This window comes from Lolium perenne, chromosome 7, assembly GCF_019359855.2.
Source record: "Lolium perenne isolate Kyuss_39 chromosome 7, Kyuss_2.0, whole genome shotgun sequence".
NCBI lineage: Eukaryota > Viridiplantae > Streptophyta > Magnoliopsida > Poales > Poaceae > Lolium > Lolium perenne.
Window position 1 is genome coordinate 9,494,886 of NC_067250.2, and position 25,182 is coordinate 9,520,067.

A 25,182-nucleotide genomic window follows, 5' to 3' on the forward strand; every position below is an offset into this window, starting at 1 on the left:
TCCAGTGCCTCTAAAAAATTCGTCTTTACGGACTGTTCTGTTTTGATAGATTCTGCCTTTTATTTTGCATTGCCTCTTTTGCTGTGTTGGATGGATTTCTTTGTTCCATTGACTTCCAGTAGCTTTGGGCAATGTCCAAAAGTGTTAAGAATGATTGTGTCACCTCTGAACATGTGAATTTTTGATTATGCACTAACCCTCTAATGAGTTTGTTTCGAGTTTGGTGTGGAGGAAGTTTTCAAGGGTCAAGAGAGGAGGATGATATACTATGATCAAGAAGAGTGAAAAGTCTAAGCTTGGGGATGCCCCCGTGGTTCATCCCTGCATATTTCAAGAAGACTCAAGCATCTAAGCTTGGGGATGCCCAAGGCATCCCCTTCTTCATCAACAATTTATCAGGTTTCTTCTCTTGAAACTATATTTTTATTCGGTCACATCTTATGTACTTTACTTGGAGCGTCTGTTTGTTTTTGTTTTGTTTGAATAAATTCATGCTTGTGTGGGAGAGAGACACGCTCCGCTCTTTCATATGAACACTGGTGTTCTTAGCTCTATCTTTAATGTTCATGGCAGAGTTGAAAACCGCTTCGTTAATTGCTATATGGTTGGAAACAGAAAATGCTTCATGTGGTAATTGGTATAATGTCTTGAATAATTTGATACTTGGCAATTGTTGTGCTCATATAGATCATGCTTAAGCTCTTGCATCATGTACTTTGCACCTATTAATGAAGAACTACATAGAGCTTGTTAAAATTTGGTTTGCATGATTAGTTTCTCTAAGTCTAGATATTTTCTGGTTAAGGTGTTTGAACAACAAGGAAGACGATGTAAAGTCTTATAATGCTTACAATATGTTCATATGTGAGTCTTGCTGCACCGTTTTATACTTGAGTTTGCTTCAAACAACCTTGCTAGCCTAGCCTTGTATTGAGAGGGAATACTTCTCGTACATCCAAATCCTTGAGCCAAAAACTATGCCATTTGTGTCCACCATACCTACCTACTACATGGTATTTCTCTGCCATTCCAAAGCAAATACTTCATGTGCTACCTTTAAACAATTCAAAAGCTATTATCTCTTATTTGTGTCAATGTTTTATAGCTTATGAGGAAGTATGTGGTGTTTATCTTTCAACCTTGTCATTTGCTTTTGACAGACTTTCACAATGGACTAGTGGCTCATCCGCTTATCCAATAATTTTGCAAAAAGAGCTGGCAATGGGGTTCCCAGCCCCAATTAATTAACTTGCATTAATAATTCTCTTCACATGTTTTGCCCTGATCTATCAGTAAGCAACTTAATTTTGCAAATAGACACTCCTTTATGGTATGTGATTGTTGGAAGGCACCCGAGGATTCGGTTAGCCATGGCTTGAGAAAGCAAAGGTTGGGAGGAGTGTCATCTAAAAAAATAAAAAATATATAAACTAAACTAAAGTACATGTGTAAACAAAGAGAAGAGGGATGATCTACCTTGCTGGTAGAGATAACGTCCTTCATGGGAGCCACTCTTGAAAGTCTGGTTGATGAGGTAGTTAGAGTACCCGCTATCATTCATTGACAACAACAAACACCTCTCAAAACTTTACTTTTATGCTCTATATGATTTCAAAACTTGAAAAGCTCTAGCACATGATTTAATCCCTGCTTCCCTCTGCCAAGGGCCTTTCTTTTACTTTATGTTGAGTCAGTTTACCTAATTCCTTCTATCTTAGAAGCAAACACTTGTATCAACTGTGTGCATTGATTCTTACATGTTTACCTATTGCACTTGTTATATTGCTTTATGTTGACAACTATCCATGAGATATACATGTTACAAGTTGAAAGCAATTGCTGAAACTTAATCATCCTTTGTGTTGCTTCAATGCCTTTTACTAAGAATTTATTGCTTTATGAGTTAACTCTTATGCAAGACTTATTGATGCTTGTCTTGAAAGTACTATTCATGAAAAGTCTTTGCTATATGATTCAGTTGTTTACTCATTGTCTTCATCATTGTTTCGAATCGCTGCATTCATCTCATATGCTTTACAATAATGTTGATCAAGATTATGTTGGTAGCATGTCACTTAAGAAATTATCATTGTTATCATTTACCTACTCGAGGGCGAGTAGGAACTAAGCTTGGGGATGCTTGATACGTCTCAAACATATCTATAAATTCTTATGTTCCATGCTAGTCTTATGACAATACCTACATGTTTTGTTCACACTTTATATTGTTTTGATGCGTTTTCCGGAACTAACCTATTAACGAGATGCCGAAGTGCAAGTTCCTGTTTTCTGCTGTTTTTGGTTTCAGAAATCCTAGTAAGGAAATATTCTCGGAATTGGACGAAATCAAGGCCCACGATCTTATATTTCCACGAAGCTTCCAGAACACCGGAGAGGCACCAGAGGGGAGGCCCAGGGCCTCCACACAACATGGTGGCGTGGCCAGAGGGGGGGCCCCCTGATGTCTACGGGTGCTTCTATTCTTGTAGACAGTGTTGGGCCTCCAAGAGCAGAGGTTTGTAGAACAGCAGCAAGTTTCCCTTAAGTGGATCACCCAAGGTTTATCGAACTCAGGGAGGAAGAGGTCAAAGATATCCCTCTCAAGCAACCATGCAATCACGATACAAGAAGTCTCTTGTGTCCCCAACACACCTAATACACTTGTCAGATGTATAGGTGCACTAGTTCGGCGAAGAGATAGTGAAATACAAGTAGTATGGATGTATATGAGTGGTAATAGCAATCTGAATAAAATATGGCAGCGAGTAAACATGCAACAGAACAGTAAATAAACGGAGATTCGATGTTTGAAAACAAGGCCTAGGGATCATACTTTCACTAGTGGACACTCTCAACATTGATCACATAATAAATAAGTTCTCTTCCTTTGTGCTACATATACTCTTGTTTGATAATGAACACCATTCGTTGTGTAGGGCTACAAGAGCACCTCAATGCCAGAGTTAACAAGCTCCACAACATTCGATGTTCATGTTTAAGTAACCTTAGAGCATAATAGATCTTTGCAATTTAAACCGAGTACTAACATAGCATACACACTGTCACCTTTACACTATGAAGGGGGAATAAATCACATCAATACTATCATAGTAATAATTAACTCCATAACCTACAAGAGATTATGATCATAGCCTACACTAGAACTACACGATGCACACACTGTCACCATTACACCATGAAGAAGGAATAGACTACTTTAATAACATCACAAGAGTAGCACATAGACTAATAGTGATACAAAGCTCATATGAATCTCAATCATGTAAGGTAGCTCATGAGATCATTGTATTGAAGTACATAGGAGAGAGATTAACCACATAGCTACCGGTACAGCCCTTAGCCTCGATGGAGAACTACTCCCTCCTCATGGGAGACAGCAGCGTTGATGAAGATGGCGATGGTGTCGATGGAGAAGCCTTCCGGGGGCACTTCCCCGTCCCGGCGGCGTGCCGGAACAGAGACTCCTGTCCCCCAGATCTTGGCTTCGCGATGGCGGCTGATGACGCGTAAAGCACACGCTCGTTGGGAACCCCAAGTGGAAGGTGTGATGCGTACAGCAGCAAGTTTCCCTCAGTAAGAAACCAAGGTTTATCGAACCAGTAGGAGTCAAGAAGCACGTCGAAGGTTGATGGCGGCGGGATGTAGTGCGGCGCAACACCAGGGATTCCGGCGCCAACGTGGAACCTGCACAACACAACCAAAGTACTTTGCCCCAACAAAACAGTGAGGTTGTCAATCTCACCGGCTTGCTGTAACAAAGGATTAGATGTATAGTGTGGATGATGATTGTTTGCAGAAAACAGTAGAACAAGTATTGCAGTAGATTGTATTTAATGTAAAAGAATGGACCGGGGTCCACAGTTCACTAGAGGTGTCTCTCCCATAAGATAAATAGCATGTTGGGTGAACAAATTACAGTCGGGCAATTGACAAATAGAGAGGGCATGACAATGCACATACATGATATGATAAGTATAGTGAGATTTAATTGGGCATTACGACAAAGTACATAGACCGCTATCCAGCATGCATCTATGCCTAAAAAGTCCACCTTCAGGTTATCATCCGAACCCCTTCCAGTATTAAGTTGCAAACAACAGACAATTGCATTAAGTATGGTGCGTAATGTAATCAATAACTACATCCTCGGACATAGCATCAATGTTTTATCCCTAGTGGCAACAGCACATCCACAACCTTAGAACTTTTACATCCTTTGTCCCAGATTTAATGGAGGCATGAACCCACTATCGAGCATAAATACTCCCTCTTGGAGTTAAGAGCAAAAACTTGGCCAGAGCCTCTACTAATAACGGAGAGCATGCAAGATCATAAACAACACATAGGTAATAGATTGATAATCAACATAACATAGTATTCTCTATCCATCGGATCCCGAAAAACACAACATATAACATTACAGATAGATGATCTTGATCATGTTAGGCAGCTCACAAGATCCAACAATGAAGCACATAAGGAGAAGACAACCATCTAGCTACTGCTATGGACCCATAGTCCAGGGGTGAACTACTCACTCATCACTCCGGAGGCGACCATGGCGGTGAAGAGTCCTCCGGGAGATGATTCCCCTCTCCGGCAGGGTGCCGGAGGCGATCTCCCTGAATCCCCGAGATGGGATTGGCGGCGGCGGCGTCTCGATGGGTTTTCCGTATCGTGGCTCTCGATGCGGGGGTTTCGCGACGGAGGCTTTAAGTAGGCGGAAGGGCAGGTCAGGGGGCCACACGAGGGCCCCACACACCAGGGCCGCGCGGCCAAGGCCTGGGCCGTGCCGCCCTGTTGTGGCGGCGCCTCGTGGCCCCACTTCGTCTCCCCTCCGGTCTTCTGGAAGCTTCGTGTAAAAATAGGCCCCTGGGCGTTGATTTCGTCCAATTCCGAGAATATTTCCTTTGTAGGATTTCTGAAACCAAAAACAACAGAAAACAGCAACTGGCTCTTCGGCATCTTGTTAATAGGTTAGTGCCGGAAAATGCATAAATATGACATAAAGTATGCATAAAACATGTAGATATCATTAATAATGTGGCATGGAACATAAGAAATTATCGATACGTTGGAGACGTATCAGCATCCCCAAGCTTAGTTCCTGCTCGTCCCGAGCAGGTAAACGATAACAAAGATAATTTCTGGAGTGACATGCCATCATAACCTTGATCATACTATTGTAAGCATATGTAATGAATGCAGCGATCAAAACAATGGTAATGACATGAGTAAACAAATGAATCATAAAGCAAAGACTTTTCATGAATAGTACTTCAAGACAAGCATCAATAAGTCTTGCATAAGAGTTAACTCATAAAGCAATAAATCAAAGTAAAGGTATTGAAGCAACACAAAGGAAGATTAAGTTTCAGCGGTTGCTTTCAACTTATAACATGTATATCTCATGGATAGTGTCAAGGTAAAGTAATATAACAAGTGCAATATGCAAGTATGTAGGAATCAATGCACAGTTCACACAAGTGTTTGCTTCTTGAGGTGGAAAGAGATAGGTGAACTGACTCAACATAAAAGTAAAAGAAAGGTCCTTCAAAGAGGAAAGCATCGATTGCTATATTTGTGCTAGAGCTTTTATTTTGAAAACATGAAACAATTTTGTCAACGGTAGTAATAAAGCATATGTATCATGTAAATTATATCTTACAAGTTGCAAGCCTCATGCATAGTATACTAGTAGTGCCCGCACCTTGTCCTAATTAGCTTGGATTAACACGGATTATCATTGCATAACATATGTTTCAACCAAGTGTCACAAAGGGGTACCTCTATGCCGCCTGTACAAGGGTCTAAGGAGAAAGTTCGCATTTGGATTTCTCGCTTTTGATCATTCTTCAACTTAGACACCCATACCGGGACAACATAGACAACAGATAATGGACTCCTCTTTTAATGCTTAAGCATTCAACAACAGATAATATTCTCATAAGAGATTGAGGTTTTATGTCCAAACTGAAACTTCCACCATGATTCATGGCTTTAGTTAGCGGCCCAATGTTCTTCTCTAACATTATGCATACTCAAACCATTTGATTGTGAAAACCGCCCTAACTTCAGACAAGACGAACATGCATAGCAACTCACATGATATTCAACAAAGTGTTGATGGCGTCCCCAGGAGCATGGTTATCGCACAACAAGCAACTTAATAAGAGATAAAGTGCATAAGTACATATTCAATACCACAATAGTTTTTAAGGCTATTTTGTCCCATGAGCTATATATTGCAAAGGCGAATGATGGAAATTTAAAGGTAGCACTCAAGCAATTTACTTTGGAATGGCGGAGAAATACCATGTAGTAGGTAGGTATGGTGGACACAAATGGCATAGTGGTTGGCTCAAGGATTTTGGATGCATGAGAAGTATTCCCTCTCGATACAAGGTTTAGGCTAGCAAGGTTATTTGAAACAAACACAAGGATGAACCGGTGCAGCAAAACTCACATAAAAGACATATTGTAAATATTATAAGACTCTACACCGTCTTCCTTGTTGTTCAAACTCTTTACTAGAAATTATCTAGACTTTAGAGAGACCAAATATGCAAACCAAATTATAGCAAGCTCTATGTATTTCTTCATTAATGGGTGCAAAGTATATGATGCAAGAGCTTAAACATGAGCACAACAATCGCCAAGTATCAATTTATTCAAGACATTTTAGAATTACTACATGTAGCATTTCCCGATTCCAACCATATAACAATTTAACGAAGAAGATTCAACCTTCGCCATGAATACTATGAGTAAAGCCTAAGGACATATTTGTCCATATGCAACAGCGGAGCGTGTCTCTCTCCCACACAATGAATGCTAGGATCCATTTTATTCGAACAGAAACAAAAACAAAAACAAACCGATGCTCCAAGCAAAGCACATAAGATGTGATGGAATAAAAATATAGTTTCAGGGGAGGAACCTGATAATGTTGTCAATGAAGAAGGGGATGCCTTGGGCATCCCCAAGCTTAGACGCTTGAGTCTTCTTAAAATATGCAGGGGTGAACCACCGGGGCATCCCCAAGCTTAGAGCTTTCACTCTCCTTGATCATATTGCATCATTTCCCTCTCTTGATCCTTGAAAACTTCCTCCACACCAAACTCAAAACAACTCATTAGAGGGTTAGTGCACAATAAAAATTTACATGTTCAGAGGTGACATAATCATTCTTAACACTTCTGGACATTGCACAAAGCTACTGGACATTAATGTATCAAAGAAATTCATCCAACATAGCAAAAGAGGCAATGCGAAATAAAAGGCAGAATCTGTCAAAACAGAACAGTTCGTAAAGACGAATTTTAAAGTGGCACCAGACTTGCTCAGATGAAAATGCCCAAATTGAATGAAAGTTGCGTACATATCTGAGGATCACTCACGTAAATTGGCATAATTTTATGAGTTACCTACAGAGAATTAGGCCCATATTCGTGACAGCAAAGAAATCTGTTTCTGCGCAGTAATCCAAATCTAGTATGAACCTTACTATCAACGACTTTACTTGGCACAACAATGCACAAAACTAAGATAAGGAGAGGTTTCTACAGTAGTAAACAACTTCCAAGACTCAAATATAAAATAAAGGTACTGTAGTAAAAACATGGGTTGTCTCCCATAAGCGCTTTTCTTTAACGCCTTTCAGCTAGGCGCAGAAAGTGTATATCAAGTGTTATCAAGAGATGCAGTATCAACATTACCTTGGGCTTTACCCTTACCTTTCTTGTTCTTTTTCTTACTCTTTGATTTAGGGAATATATGTCAACCCCCGGGTGTAGAGGTGAATTTTAGGGTGCCTTCTCCCATATCTATGACGGCTCCCAATAGTTTCAGCAGGGATCTTCCGAGTGTGATTTGTCCTGTTCCTGCACATTCAATAACAAGATAATCAATGGATATTGTTCTCCCAAGAACGGTTGTATGCACACCCGCAGCTATTCCTTTAGGAATTATAACAGAGTTATCAATAAGAGTTATTCCTTCTCCCCCTTCAACGAATCCCCACAGTTTCAAAGATTCATGAATACTCTTAGGCATTAAGCAAAATTCAGAAATAATATCACAATTGGCATGAAGAGTTTGGTCACCGATAACAATTTCAATAGTAGGATCCCATAATGAAGGTTCAGAGTTCACTAAAACTTGATCAAGACGGTAACGAACATATCTATAATTTTCATTCAAGCGAGATGCACTTGTCTCAAGAGTGTTTAATCTATTATAAATGCTAATAAGGGCTGAATCAAAGTTATTAGCTGAATCATGTGATGCAACCAACTTCTTTATGGCATTAAAAGCTTGATCCCCATTGCAATGAAGGAAATCTCCTCCCACTACAGCATCCAAGGCATATCTATAGCGAATCATAAGACCAAAATAAAAATTACTAAGGAGCAAACTTATAGTCATTTGAGGTTCAGCTTTACGATAAGAATTAAAAATTCTGGACCAAGCATCTTTAAAACTCTCCTCATCCCCTTGTTTAAAAGTGAAGACTAATTCCTCAGGTGAAGAAGTAACCAGTGCAGAACTAGACATGGTAGCAAAAGTAAAATGCAAGTAACTAATTTTTTTTGTGTTTTTGATATAGAGTGCAAGATAGTAAATAAAGTAAAGCTAGCAACTAATTTTTTTTGTGTTTTGTTTTAATGCAGCAAACAAAGTAGTAAATAAAATAAAGCAAGACAAAAACAAAGTAAAGAGATTGGATTGTGGAGACTCCCCTTGCAGCGTGTCTTGATCTCCCCGGCAACAGCGCCAGAAATTTACTTGCTGGCGTGTAGTTGACGTGGGAGTTAGAAATCTTTGTGGTGTAACTTTTCTTCGTTCCCCGGCAACGGCGCCAGAAATTTAGCTTGATGACGCGTAAAGCACACGCTCGTTGGGAACCCCAAGTGGAAGGTGTGATGCGTACAGCAGCAAGTTTCCCTCAGTAAGAAACCAAGGTTTATCGAACCAGTAGGAGTCAAGAAGCACGTCGAAGGTTGATGGCGGCGGGATGTAGTGCGGCGCAACACCAGGGATTCCGGCGCCAACGTGGAACCTGCACAACACAACCAAAGTACTTTGCCCCAACGAAACAGTGAGGTTGTCAATCTCACCGGCTTGCTGTAACAAAGGATTAGATGTATAGTGTGGATGATGATTGTTTGCAGAAAACAATAGAACAAGTATTGCAGTAGATTGTATTTAATGTAAAAGAATGGACCGGGGTCCACAGTTCACTAGAGGTGTCTCTCCCATAAGATAAATAGCATGTTGGGTGAACAAATTACAGTCGGGCAATTGACAAATAGAGAGGGCATGACAATGCACATATATGATATGATAAGTATAGTGAGATTTAATTGGGCATTACGACAAAGTACATAGACCGCTATCCAGCATGCATCTATGCCTAAAAAGTCCACCTTCAGGTTATCATCCGAACCCCTTCCAGTATTAAGTTGCAAACAACAGACAATTGCATTAAGTATGGTGCGTAATGTAATCAATAACTACATCCTCGGACATAGCATCAATGTTTTATCCCTAGTGGCAACAAAGACATCCACAACCTTAGAACTTTCATCCTTTGTCCTGCATTTAATGGAGGCATGAACCCACTATCGAGCATAAATACTCCCTCTTGGAGTTAAGAGCAAAAACTTGGCCAGAGCCTCTACTAATAACGGAGAGCATGCAAGATCATAAACAACACATAGGTAATAGATTGATAATCAACATAACATAGTATTCTCTATCCATCGGATCCCGACAAACACAACATATAACATTACAGATAGATGATCTTGATCATGTTAGGCAGCTCACAAGATCCAACAATGAAGCACATAAGGAGAAGACAACCATCTAGCTACTGCTATGGACCCATAGTCCAGGGGTGAACTACTCACTCATCACTCCGGAGGCGACCATGGCGGTGAAGAGTCCTCCGGGAGATGATTCCCCTCTCCGGCAGGGTGCCGGAGGCGATCTCCTGAATCCCCCGAGATGGGATTGGCGGCGGCGGCGTCTCGATGGGTTTTCCGTATCGTGGCTCTCGGTACTGGGGGTTTCGCGACGGAGGCTTTAAGTAGGCGGAAGGGCAGGTCAGGGGGCCACACGAGGGCCCCACACACCAGGGCCGCGCGGCCAAGGCCTGGGCCGCGCCGCCCTGTTGTGGCGGCGCCTCGTGGCCCCACTTCGTCTCCCCTCCGGTCTTCTGGAAGCTTCGTGTAAAAATAGGCCCCTGGGCGTTGATTTCGTCCAATTCCGAGAATATTTCCTTTGTAGGATTTCTGAAACCAAAAACAGCAGAAAACAGCAACTGGCTCTTCGGCATCTTGTTAATAGGTTAGTGTCGGAAAATGCATAAATATGACATAAAGTATGCATAAAACATGTAGATATCATTAATAATGTGGCATGGAACATAAGAAATTATCGATACGTCGGAGACGTATCAGCGGCGGCTCTGGAAGGTTTCTCGTACCGTGGTTTTTCCGTCTCGAAGATTTAGGTCAGGGAGGCTTTTATAGGCGAAGAGGCGGATTCGGAAGGGTTACGGGGGCGCCACACAATAGGGGGGCGCGCCTGGCTCCTTGGCCGCACCGCCCTACTGTCTGGTGGCCCTGTGGCCCCCCTCTGGTTCCTCTCGGGTGTTCTGGAAGCTTCGTGGAATTCTAAGATGCTGGGCGTTGATTTCGTCCAATTCCGAGAATATTTCCTTACTAGGATTTCTGAAACCAAAAACAGCAGAAAACAGGAACTGGCACTTCGGCATCTCGTCAATAGGTTAGTTCCGGAAAACGCATCAAAACAATATAAAGTGTGAACAAAACACGTAGGTATTGTCATAAAACTAGCATGGAACATAAGAAATTATAGATACGTTTGAGACGTATCAAGCATCCCCAAGCTTAGTTCCTACTCGCCCTCGAGTAGGTAAACGATAACAATGATAATTTCTTAAGTGACATGCTACCAACATAATCTTGATCAATACTATTGTAAAGCATATGAAGTGAATGAAGTGATAGTAGAGATAATGACTAAACAACTGAATCATATAGCAAAGACTTTTCATGAATAGTACTTTCAAGACAAGCATCAATAAGTCTTGCATAAGAGTTAACTCATAAAGCAATAGATTCAAAGTAAAAGGCATTGAAGCAATGATACGTCTCCGACGTATCGATAATTTCTTATGTTCCATGCCACATTATTGATGATATCTACATGTTTTATACACATTATATGTCATTATTATGCGTTTTCCGGAACTAACCTATTGATGAGATGCCGAAGTGCCAGTTCCTGTTTTCTGCTGTTTTTGGTTTCAGAAATCCTAGTAAGGAAATATTCTCGGAATTGGACGAAATCAACGCCCAGGGTCCTATTTTTTCACGAAGCTTCCAGAAGTGCGAAGAGGAAACGAAGTGGGGCCACGAGGTGGGGACACAGTAGGGCGGCGCGGCCCAAGCCCTGGCCGCGCCGGCCTAGTGTGTGGCCCCACCAGGACTCCACCGACCTTGCCGTTCCGCCTACTTAAAGTCTCCGTCGCGAAAACCCTACCACGTTCGACGAAACCAGAGAAAACCTTCCAGAGCCGCCGCCATCGCGAAGCCAAGATCTGGGGGACAGGAGTCTCTGTTTCGGCACGCCGCCGGGACGGGGAAGTGCCCCCGGAAGGCTTCTCCATCAACACCACCGCCATCTTCATCAACGCTGATGTCTCCCATGAGGAGGGAGTAGTTCTCCATCGAGGCTCGGGGCTGTACCGGTAGCTATGTGGTTCATCTCTCTCCTATGTACTTCAATACAATAATCTCATGAGCTGCCTTACATGATTGAGATTCATATGATGATGCTTGTAATCTAGATGTCATTATGCTAGTCAAGTGGATTTTACTTATGTGATCTCCAGAGACTCCTTGTCCCACGTGTGTAAAGGTGACAGTGTGTGCACCGTGTGGGTCTCTTAGGCTATATTTCACAGAATACTTATTCGCTGTTATGAATGGCATAGTGAAGTGCTTATTTATATCTTTTTATGATTGCAATGTGTTTTGTATCACAATTTATCTGTGTGCTACTCTAGTGATGTTATTAAAGTAGTTTATTCCTCCTACACGGCGTAATGGTGACAGTGTGTGCATCGTGCAGTACTTGGCGTAGGCTATGATTGTGATCTCTTGTAGATTATGAAGTTAACTATTGCTATGATGGTATTGATGTGATCTATGCCTCCTTTCGTAGTGTGAAGGTGACAGTGTGCATGCTATGTTAGTACTTGGTTTGGTTATGTTGATCTGTTATGCACTCTAAGGTTATTTAAATATGAACATTGAATATTGTGGAGCTTGTTAACTCCGGCATTGAGGGTTCGTGTAATCCTACACAGTTAGTGGTGTTCATCATCCAACAAGAGGGTGTAGAGTCTAGCATCTATCTATTTATTTATTCTGTTATGTGATCAATGTTGAGAGTGTCCACTAGTGAAAGTATGATCCCTAGGTCTTGTTCCTAAATACTGCTATCGCTGCTTGTTTACTGTTTTACTGCATTTATACTGCCTGCAATATTACTACCATCAACTGCATGCCAGCAAGCACTTTTCTGGCGCCGTTACTACTGCTCATATTCATTCATACCACTTGTATTTCACTATCTCTTCGCCGAACTAGTGCACCTATTAGGTGTGTTAGGGACACAAGAGACTTCTTGCTTTGTGGTTGCAGGGTTGCATGAGAGGGATATCTTTGACCTCTTCCTCCCTGAGTTCGATAAACCTTGGGTGATCCACTTAAGGGAAACTTGATGCTGTTCTACAAACCTCTGCTCTTGGAGGCCCAACACTGTCTACAAGAATAGAAGCACCCGTAGACATCAAGCACTTTTCTGGCGCCGTTGCCGGGGAGGAAAGGTAAACGGCACTCACACACCGGATCCCGGCAACGAAGCACTTTTCTGGCGCCGTTGCCGGGGAGGTAAGGTAAAAGGCACTCATACTCCGGTCCCAGGTAACTAAGTACTTTTTTGTTGCCGTTGTGAGTGTGCTCGAAGCTATTTCCTTTAGATCCTGCAATTGCATCTTTTTGTTTCTTGTTTACACTAGTTAGGCATAATGGACAACAATGAGCTTCTTATTCTATTTCCTGATTTAAGACATGGATGGTTTGATGCGAAAATTAAAAAACCTATGGAACATATTAGTATGAACGCTTTGAACACCATTGTTGCTAATGATATGGAAAATTCTAAGCTTGGGGAAGCTGGCTTTGATGAGCATGATATTTTTAGTCCCCCAAGCATTGATGAGAAAATTTACTTTGATGATACTTTGCCTCCTATTTATGATGATTATAATGATATTGGTCTTTTAGTACCGCCTGTTATGGAGGATAAATTTGATTATGATTACAATATGCCTCCTATATTTGATGATGAGAATAATAATGATAGCTACTTTGTTGAATTTGCTCCCACTACAACTAATAAAATTGATTATGCTTATGTGAAGAGTAATAATTTTATGCATGAGACTCATGATAAGAATGCTTTATGTGATACTTATATTGTTGAGTTTGTTCATGATGCCTCTGAAAATTATTATGAGAGAGGAAAATATGGTTGTAGAAATTTTCATGTTACTAAAACACCTCTCTATATGCTGAAATTTTTGAAGTTACTCGTGTTTTATCCTCTTATGCTTGTCACTTTGTTCTTCATGAATTCATTTGTGTACAAGATTCCTTTTCATAGGAAGCATGTTAGGCTTAATTTTTTTTTGAATTTGCCTCTTGATGCTCTCTTTTGCTTCAAATACTATTTCTTGCGAGTGCATCATTAAAACTGCTGAGCCCATCTTAATGGCTATAAAGAAAGAACTTCTTGGGAGATAACCCATGTGTTTATTTTGCTACAGTAGCTTTGTTTTATATTTGAGTCTTGGAAGTTGTTACTACTGTAGCAACCTCTCCTTATCTTATTTTATTGCATTGTTGTGCCAAGTAAAGTCTTTGATAGAAAGGTTGATACTAGATTTGGATTACTGCGCAGAAACAGATTTCTATCTGTCACGAATCTGGGCAGAATTCTCTGTAGGTAACTCAAAACAATCTGCCAATTTACGTGCGTGATCCTCAGATATGTGCGCAACTTTCATTCAATTTGGGCATTTTCATTTGAGCAAGTCTGGTGCCACTTTAAAATTCGTCTTTACGGACAGTTCTGTTTTGACAGATTCTGCCTTTTATTTCGCATTGCCTCTTTTGCTGTATTGGATGGATTTCTTTGTTCCATTGACTTCCAGTAGCTTTATGCAATGTCCAGAAGTGTTAAGAATGATTGTGTCACCTCTGAACATGTGAATTTTTGATTATGCACTAACCCTCTAATGAGTTTGTTTCGAGTTTGGTGTGGAGGAAGTTTTCAAGGGTCAAGAGAGGAGGATGATATACTATGATCAAGAAGAGTGAAGAGTCTAAGCTTGGGGATGCCCCGGTGGTTCACCCCTGCATATTTTAAGAAGACTCAAGCGTCTAAGCTTGGGGATGCCCAAGGCATCCCCTTCTTCATCGACAAATTTATCAGGTTCTTCTCTTGAAACTATATTTTTATTCGGTCACATCTTATGTACTTTACTTGGAGCGTCTGTGTGCTTTTATTTTCATTTTGTTATTTTCATTCTCTGAATAAATTCATCCTTGTGTGGGAGACAGACACGCTCCGCTAGTTCGTATGAACACATGTGTTCTTAGCTTTTAATGTTCATGGCGAAGGTTTAAACTGCTTCGTTCATTGTTATATGGTTGGAATCGGGAAATGCTACATGTAGTAATTCTAAAATGTCTTGAATAATTTGATACTTGGCAATTGTTGCGCTCATGTTTAAGCTCTTGCATCATATACTTTGCACCCATTAATGAAGAAATACATAGAGCTTGCTAAAATTTGGTTTGCATATTTGGTCTCTGTAAAGTCTAGATAATTTCTAGTATTGAGTTTTGAACAACAAGGAAGACGGTGTAGAGTCTTATAATGTTTACAATATGTCTTTTATGTGAGTTTTGCTGCACCGGTTCATCCTTGTATTTGTTTCAAATAACCTTGCTAGCCTAAACCTTGTATCGAGAGGGAATACTTCTCATGCATCCAAAATCCTTGAGCCAACCACTATGCCATTTGTGTCCACCATACCTACCTACTACATGGTATTTCTCCGCCATTCCAAAGTAAATTGCTTGAGTGCTACGTTTAAATTTCCATCATTCGCCTTTGCAATATATAGCTCATGGGACAAAATAGCCTTAAAAACTATTGTGGTATTGAATATGTACTTATGCACTCTATCTCTTATTAAGTTGCTTGTTGTGCGATAACCATGCTCCTGGGGACGCCATCAACTCTTTGTTGAATATCATGTGAGTTGCTATGCATGTCCGTCTTGTCTGAAGTAAGGGCGGTTTTCACAATCAAATGGTTTGAGTATGATACTGTTAGAGAAGAACATTGGGCCGCTAACTAAAGCCATGAATCATGGTGGAAGTTTCAGTTTTGGACATATATCCTCAATCTCATACGAGAACATTAATTGTTGCTACATGCTTATGCATTAAAGAGGAGTCCATTATCTGTTGTCTATGTTGTCCCGGTATGGGTGTCTAAGTTGAAGAATGATCAAAAGCGAGAAATCCAATGCGAACTTTCTCCTTAGACCCTTGTACAGGCGGCATAGAGGTACCCCTTTGTGACACTTGGTTGAAACATATGTTATGCAATGATAATCCGTGTTAATCCAAGCTAATTAGGACAAGGTGCGGGCACTATTAGTATACTATGCATGAGGCTTGCAACTTGTAAGATATAATTTACATGATACATATGCTTTATTACTACCGTTGACAAAATTGTTTCATGTTTTCAAAATAAAAGCTCTAGCACAAATATAGCAATCGATGCTTTCCTCTTTGAAGGACCTTTCTTTTATTTTTATGTTGAGTCAGTTCACCTATTTCTCTCCACCTCAAGAAGCAAACACTTGTGTGAACTGTGCATTGATTCCTACATACTTGCATATTGTACTTGTTATATTACTTTACATTGACAATATCCATGAGGTATACATGTTATAAGTTGAAAGCAACCGCTGAAACTTAATCTTCCTTTGTGTTGCTTCAATACCTTTACTTTGATTTATTGCTTTATGAGTTAACTCTTATGCAAGACTTATTGATGCTTGTCTTGAAGTATTATTCATGAAAAGTCTTTGCTTTATGATTCAGTTGTTTACTCATGTCATTACCATTGTTTTGATCGCTGCATTCATTACATATGCTTACAATAGTATGATCAAGGTTATGATGGCATGTCACTCCAGAAATTATCTTTGTTATCGTTTACCTGCTCGGGACGAGCAGGAACTAAGCTTGGGGATGCTGATACGTCTCCGACGTATCGATAATTTCTTATGTTCCATGCCACATTATTGATGATATCTACATGTTTTATACACATTATATGTCATTATTATGCGTTTTCTGGAACTAACCTATTGACGAGATGCCGAAGTGCCAGTTCCTGTTTTTTGCTGTTTTTGGTTTCAGAAATCCTAGTAAGGAAATATTCTCGGAATTGGACGAAATCAACGCCCAGGGTCCTATTTTTCCACGAAGCTTCCAGAAGTCCGAAGAGGAAACGAAGTGGGGCCACGAGGTGGGGACACAGTAGGGTGGCGCGGCCCAAGCCCTGGCCGCGCCGGCCTAGTGTGTGGCCCCACCAGGACTCCACCGACCTTGCCCTTCCGCCTACTTAAAGTCTCCGTCGCGAAAACCCTACCACGTTCGACGAAACCAGAGAAAACCTTCCAGAGCCGCCGCCATCGCGAAACCAAGATCCGGGGACAGAGTCTCTGTTCCGCACGCCGCCGGGACGGGGAAGGGCCCCCGGAAGGCTTCTCCATCAACACCACCGCCATCTTCATCAACGCTGCTGTCTCCCATGAGGAGGGAGTAGTTCTCCATCGAGGCTCGGGGCTGTACCGGTAGCTATGTGGTTCATCTCTCTCCTATGTACTTCAATACAATAATCTCATGAGCTGCCTTACATGATTGAGATTCATATGATGATGCTTGTAATCTAGATGTCATTATGCTAGTCAAGTGGATTTTACTTATGTGATCTCCGGAGACTCCTTGTCCCACGTGTGTAAAGGTGACAGTGTGTGCACCGTGTGGGTCTCTTAGGCTATATTTCACAGAATACTTATTCGCTGTTATGAATGGCATAGTGAAGTGCTTATTTATATCTCTTTATGATTGCAATGTGTTTTGTATCACAATTTATCTGTGTGCTACTCTAGTGATGTTATTAAAGTAGTTTTTCCTCCTGCACGGCGTAATGGTGACAGTGTGTGCATCGTGCAGTACTTGGCGTAGGCTATGATTGTGATCTCTTGTAGATTATGAAGTTAACTATTGCTATGATGGTATTGATGTGATCTATGCCTCCTTTCGTAGTGTGAAGGTGACAGTGTGCATGCTATGTTAGTACTTGGTTTGGTTATGTTGATCTGTTATGCACTCTAAGGTTATTTAAATATGAACATTGAATATTGTGGAGCTTGTTAACTCCGGCATTGAGGGTTCGTGTAATCCTACACAGTTAGTGGTGTTCATCATCCAACAAGAGGGTGTAGAGTCTAGCATCTATCTATTTATTTATTCTGTTATGTGATCAATGTTGAGAGTGTCCACTAGTGAAAGTATGATCCCTAGGCCTTGTTCCTAAATATCGCTATCGCCGCTTGTTTATCTTTTTACTGCATTTATACTGCCTGCAATATTACTACCATCAACTGCACGCCAGCAAGCACTTTTCTGGCGCCGTTACTACTGCTCATATTCATTCATACCACTTGTATTTCACTATCTCTTCGCCGAACTAGTGCACCTATTAGGTGTGTTGGGGACACAAGAGACTTCTTGCTTTGTGGTTGCAGGGTTGCATGAGAGGGATATCTTTGACCTCTTCCTCCCTGAGTTCGATAAACCTTGGGTGATCCACTTAAGGGAAACTTGTTGCTGTTCTACAAACCTCTGCTCTTGGAGGCCCAACACTGTCTACAAGAATAGAAGCACCCGTAGACATCAAGCAACACAAAGGATGATTAAGTTTCAGCAATTTCTTTCAACTTGTAACATGTATATCTCATGGATAGTTGTCAACATAAAGCAATATAACAAGTGCAATAGGTAAACATGTAAGAATCAATGCACACAGTTGACACAAGTGTTTGCTTCTAAGATAGAAAGAAGTAGGTAAACTGACTCAACATAAAGTAAAAGAAAGGCCCTTCGCAGAGGGAAGCAGGGATTAAATCATGTGCTAGAGCTTTTTAAGTTTTGAAATCATATAGAGAGCATAAAAGTAAAGTTTTGAGAGGTGTTTGTTGTTGTCAACGAATGGTAATGGGTACTCTAACTACCTTATCAACCAGACTTTCAAGAGCGGCTCCCATGAAGGACGTTATCTCTACCAGCAAGGTAGATCATCCCTCTTCTCTTTGTTTACACATGTACTTTAGTTTAGTTTATATTTTTTATTTTCTTTAGATGACACTCCTCCCAACCTTTGCTTTCTCAAGCCATGTCTAACCGAATCCTCGGGTGCCTTCCAACAATCACATACCATGAAGGAGTGTCTATTTGCAAAATTAAGTTGCTTACTGATAGATCAGGGCAAAACATGTGAAGAGAATTATTAATGCAAGTTAATTAATCGGGGCTGGGAATCCCATTGCCAGCTCTTTTTGCAAAATTATTGGATAAGCGGATATGCCACTAGTCCATTGGTGAAAGTCTGTCCGAAGTAAATGACAAGATCGAAAGATAAACACCACATACTTCCTCATGAGCTATAAAACATTGACACAAATAAGAGATAATAGCTTTTGAATTGTTTAAAGGTAGCACATGAAGTATTTGCTTGGAATGGCAGAGAAATACCATGTGGTAGGTAGGTATGGTGGACACAAATGGCATAGTTTTTGACTCAAGGATTTGGATGCACGAGAAGAATTCCTCTCAATACAAGGCTAGGCTAGCAAGGTTGTTTGAAGCAAACTCAAGTATAAAACGGTGCAGCAAGACTCACATATGAATATATTATAAGCATTATAAGACTTTACATCGTCTTCTTTGTTGTTCAAACACCTTAACCAGAAAATATCTAGACTTAGAGAGACCAATCATGCAAACCAAATTTTAACAAGCTCTATGTAGTTCTTCATTAATGGGTACAAAGTACATGATGCAAGAGCTTAAACATGATCTATTTGAGCACAACAATTGCCAAGTATCAAATTATTCAAGACATTATACCAATTACCACATGCAGCATTTTCTGTTTCCAACCAAATAGCAATTAACGAAGCGGTTTTCAACTCCGCCATGAACATTAAAGATAGAACTAAGAACACCAGTGTTCATATGAAAAAGTGGAGCGTGTCTCTCCCCCAAACAAGCATGAATTTATTCAAACAAAACAAAAACAAACAGACGCTCCAAGTAAAGTACATAAGATGTGACCGAATAAAAATATAGTTTCAAGAGAAGAAACCTGATAAATTATTGATGAAGAAGGGGATGCCTTGGGCATCCCCAAGCTTAGATGCTTGAGTCTTCTTGAAATATGCAGGGATGAACCACGGGGGCATCATCCCCAAGCTTAGACTTTTCACTCTTCTTGATCATAGTATATCATCCTCCTCTCTTGATCCTTGAAAACTTCCTCCACACCAAACTCAAAACAAACTCATTAGAGGGTTAGTGCATAATCAAAATTTCACATGTTCAGAGGTGACACAATCATTCTTAACACTTCTGGACATTGCCCAAAGCTACTGGAAGTCAATGGAACAAATAAATCCATCCAACACAGCAAAAGAGGCAATGCGAAATAAAAGGCAGAATCTGTCAAAACAGAACAGTCCGTAAAGACGAATTTTTTAGAGGCACTGGACTTGCTCAGATGAAAATGCTCAAATTGAATGAAAGTTGCGTACATATCTGAGGATCACGCACGTAAATTGGAAGATTTTTCTGAGTTACCTACAGAGAACCCTGCCCAAATTCGTGACAGACAGAAATTTGTTTCTGCGCAGTAATCCAAATCTAGTATCAACATTACTATCAAAGACTTTACTTGGCACAACAATGCAATAAAATAAAGATAAGGAGAGGTTGCTACAGTAGTAACAACTTCCAAGACTCAAATATAAAACAAAATTGCTGTAGTAAAATAAAAAGATGGGTTATCTCCCAAGAAGTGCTTTCTTTATAGCCATTAAGATGGGCTCAGTAATTTTAATGATGCACTCGCAAGAAATAAGAGTTGAAGCAAAAGAGAGCATCAAGAAGCAAATTCAAAACACATTTAAGTCTAACATGCTTGCTATGCATAGGAATCTTGTAAATAAACAAGTTCATGAAGAGCAAAGTAACAAGCATCAGAAGATAAAACACGAGTAACTTCAAGATTCTCAACACAAAGAGGGGAAACTTAATATTATTAAGATGCATATAACCATGTTTCCCTCTCTCATAATAACTTTCAGTGGCATCATGAACAAACTCAACAATATAAGTATCACATAAAGCATTCTTATTCACATGCATAAAAGTATCATTACTCTCCACATAAGCATAATCAATTTTATTAGTTGTAGTGGGAGCAAATTCAACAAAGTAGCTATCATTATTATTCTCATCAAGTGTAGGAGGCATAGTATAATCATAATAAAATTTACTCTCCATAGTAGGCGGCACCAAAAGACCACTATCATTATAATCATCATATATGGGAGGCATATCATAATCAACATAAACTTTCTCCTCAATACCCGGAGGGCTAAAGAGATCATTTTGATCAAAACCGACCTCCCCAAGCTTAGAATTTTCTATATCATTAGCAACAATGGTGTTCAAAGCATTCATACTAATATCATTGCTACTAGCATGCAAATAAGGTTCCATAGGTTTTTTAATTTTCGCATTAAACCATTCATGTCTTGACTCAGGAAATAGTTTAAAAAGCTCACAGATGTTTTCCATTATGCCTTACTAGTGTTTAACAAGAAACAAAAAGATGCAATTGCAGGATCTAAAGGAAATAGCTTCGAGCACACACACAACGGCAACAGAAAAGTACTTAGTTACCTGGGACCGGAGTATGAGTGCCTTTTACCTTTCCTCCCCGACAACGAGCGCCGAAAAAGTGCTTGATGTCTACGGGTGCTTCTATTCTTGTAGACAGTGTTGGGCCTCCAAGAGCAGAGGTTTGTAGAATAGCAGCAAGTTTCCCTTAAGTGGATCACCCAAGGTTTATCGAACTCAGGGAGGAAGAGGTCAAAGATATCCCTCTCAAGCAACCCTGCAATCACGATACAAGAAGTCTCTTGTGTCCCCAACACACCTAATACACTTGTCAGATGTATAGGTGCACTAGTTCGGCGAAGAGATAGTGAAATACAAGTAGTATGGATGTATATGAGTGGTAATAGCAATCTGAATAAAATATGGCAGCGAGTAAACATGCAACAGAACAGTAAATAAACGGAGATTCGATGTTTGGAAACAAGGCCTAGGGATCATACTTTCACTAGTGGACACTCTCAACATTGATCACATAATAAATAAGTTCTCTTCCTTTGTGCTACATATACTCTTGTTTGATAATGAACAGCATTCGTTGTATAGGGCTACAAGAGCACCTCAATGCCGAAGTTAACAAGCTCCACAACATTCGATGTTCATGTTTAAGTAACCTTAGAGCATAATAGATCTTTGCAATTTAAACCGAGTACTAACATAGCATACACATTTCACCTTTACACTATGAAGGGGGAATAAATCACATCAATACTATCATAGTAATAATTAACTCCATAACCTACAAGAGATTATGATCATAGCCTACGCCAAGAACTACACGATGCACACACTGTCACCATTACACCATGAAGGAGGAATAGACTACTTTAATAACATCACCAGAGTAGCACATAGACTAATAGTGATACAAAGCTCATATGAATCTCAATCATGTAAGGCAGCTCATGAGATCATTGTATTGAAGTACATAGGAGAGAGATTAACCACATAGCTACCGGTACAGCCCTTAGCCTCGATGGAGAACTACTCCCTCCTCATGGGAAACAACAGCGTTGATGAAGATGGCAATGGTGTCGATGGAGAAGCCTTCCGGGGGCACTTCCCCGTCCCGGCGGCGTGCCGGAACAGAGACTCCTGTCCCCCAGATCTTGGCTTCGCGATGGCGGCGGCTCTGGAAGGTTTCTCTTACCGTGGTTTTTCCGTCTCGAAGATTTAGGTCAGGAAGGCTTTTATAGGCGAAGAGGCGGAGTCGGAAGGGTTACGGGGGCGATACACAATAGGGGGCGCGCCTGGCTCCTTGGCCGCGCCGCCCTACTGTCTGGTGGCCCTGTGGCCCCCCTCTGGTTCCTCTCGGGTGTTCTGGAAGCTTCATGGAATTCTAAGATGCTGGGCGTTGATTTCGTCCAATTCCGAGAATATTTCCTTACTAGGATTTCTGAAACCAAAAACAGCAGAAAACAGGAACTGGCACTTCGGCGTCTCGTCAATAGGTTAGTTCCGGAAAACGCATCAAAACGATATAAAGTGTGAACAAAACACGTAGGTATTGTCATAAAACTAGCATGGAACATAAGAAATTATAGATACGTTTGAGACGTATCACCCCCTACTGTGTGGGTCCCCAGTGGCCCTTCCGACTCCGCCTCTTCGCCTATTTAAAGCTCCCTGACCTAAAACATCAAGACGGAAAAGCCACGGTACGAGAAACCTTCCAGAGCCACCGCCATCGCGAAGCCAAGATTCGGGGGACAGAAGTCTCTGTTCCGGCACGCCGCCGGGACGGGGAAGTGCCCCCGGAAGGCTTCTCCATCGACACCACCGCCATCTTCATCACCGCTGCTATCTCCCATGATGAGGAGGGAGTAGTTCTCCCTCGAGGCTAAGGGCTGTACCGGTAGCTATGTGGTTCATCTCTCTCTCCCATGTGATCTTTATGTGATCATGAGCTTTGTGATCTAGTTGAATATCATCTATGTGCTACTCTAGTGATGTTATTAAAGTAGTCTATTCCTCCTTCATGATGTAATGGTGACAGTGTGTGCATCATGTAGTACTTGGTATAAGCTATGATTGTGATCTCTTGTAGATTATGAAGTTAATTATTACTATGATAGTATTGATGTGATCTATTCCCCCTTTCATAGTGTAATGGTGACAGTGTGTGCGCTATGTTAGTTCTCGGTCTAAATTGCAATGATCTATTATGCACTCTAAGGTTATTTAAATATGAACATCGAATGTTGTGGAGCTTGTTAACTCCGGCATTGAGGTGCTCTTGTAGCCCTACACAATGAATGGTGTTTGTCATCCAACAAGAGAGTGTAGAGAAAGTAGTATTTGTTTATTCAGTTATGTGATCAATGTTGAGAGTGTCCACTAGTGAAAGTATGATCCCTAGGCCTTGTTTCCAAGCACTGAAACTCCGTTTATTTACTGTTCTGTTGCATGTTTACTCGCTGCCATATTTTATTCAGATTGCTATGACAACTCATACACATCCATACTACTTGTATTTCACTATCTCTTCGCCGAACTAGTGCACCTATACATCTGACAAGTGTATTAGGTGTGTTGGGGACACAAGAGACTTCTTGTATCGTGATTGCAGGGTTGCTTGAGAGGGATATCTTTGACCTCTTCCTCCCTGAGTTCGATAAACCTTGGGTGATCCACTTAAGGGAAACTTGCTGCTGTTCTACAAACCTCTGCTCTTGGAGGCCCAACACTGTCTACAAGAATAGAAGCACACGTAGACATCAATGGTGTCGCCGATGCCTCCGAAGGTAGAATCCTCCCGGTTCCAGCCTTCAGACGCCGCTGGCCCCACGATGGGCGCCAACTGTCGTTGCCTATTCGACGGTACCTCAGAGGAGGGATCCTCACGAGGGGGAGAAGAAGTAGGGGGCCATTGGGTGGAGTGTCCTCGGGACGGTGGTACGCAATTTACTCAGCTTCGGAACACCTGCTCGATGACATGGCCTACTGCTGCTTGTCTGGAATTATATGGGCGTTTTCGCGTTGTTACAATGAGTTGTGGTTGTGCCTCTAGGGCTCCCAGGATCCGGCTTATAAAGGCGCACGGATCTAGGGTTTACACGGAGAGTCCTAACCGGAATACAAGTTACCCAACTACGGTATGCTATCTTGCCGTGTACGTCAAGGATCCACCTTCCCTTGCATGTCGTACCAGATCCGGCTACCCCAAACGGGCCAGGCCGGATCCGACTTCCATCGTCTATCGGTGGATCCGGCTCCTTGTTCCTGGGCTGGACTTCATGCATATTGATCTACAGCAACTGGACCGCCCGATGGGCCATATGCCACCATCACCGTCTATGGGTCACTCGGGCTTGCCGGATCTAGGCACTGTCGATGGTACACCCACGAAGTATACCCACAACAACCACAACGACCCCTGCTGCAACAACGGCACCCCCCGCGATTGGGCGGATCAGCGGGAGGGATCGCACGAGGCAAGTGGTCTGGTGAATGACGCGGGGCAGTGGGTAGTATTGCAGTCTTGGAATTTCTTGGCGTCGCGCAACCATCTTCGGAGATGAGTGGTGTCACACTGCTAGGTGTGAGCACGGCGAGCTCTGGTGTGCCGCGCGTGGAGCGCCAGACTGAGGCGTTGGCTGAAACCGTTCGAGTAGAGAGATAATGAGAGGAGATAAAAAAGGGGGAAAAGATGTGGGGCTGACAAGTGGGTCCCACGTCTAACTCAGCTCCTTTTTTCACATGTGCTGCCAACTCAGTGTTGATCAATGGGACCCATCGGTTAAAATGCTATTAGACTAGACTAGAAAAAGTGCCCGTGCATTGCATCGGGAGAAAACAATTATTCCAAAGATCCACGAAACCATTTGTGTTTGACTCTTCTTCTTTTTGTCATAATTTTTTATGGGATTCAGCCAATAGCGGGCATAGCTATCTTCGTGGTTCGGCAGCTAGCAGCTCGTGGAGCGTGATGCTACCGATGCTAGAATCT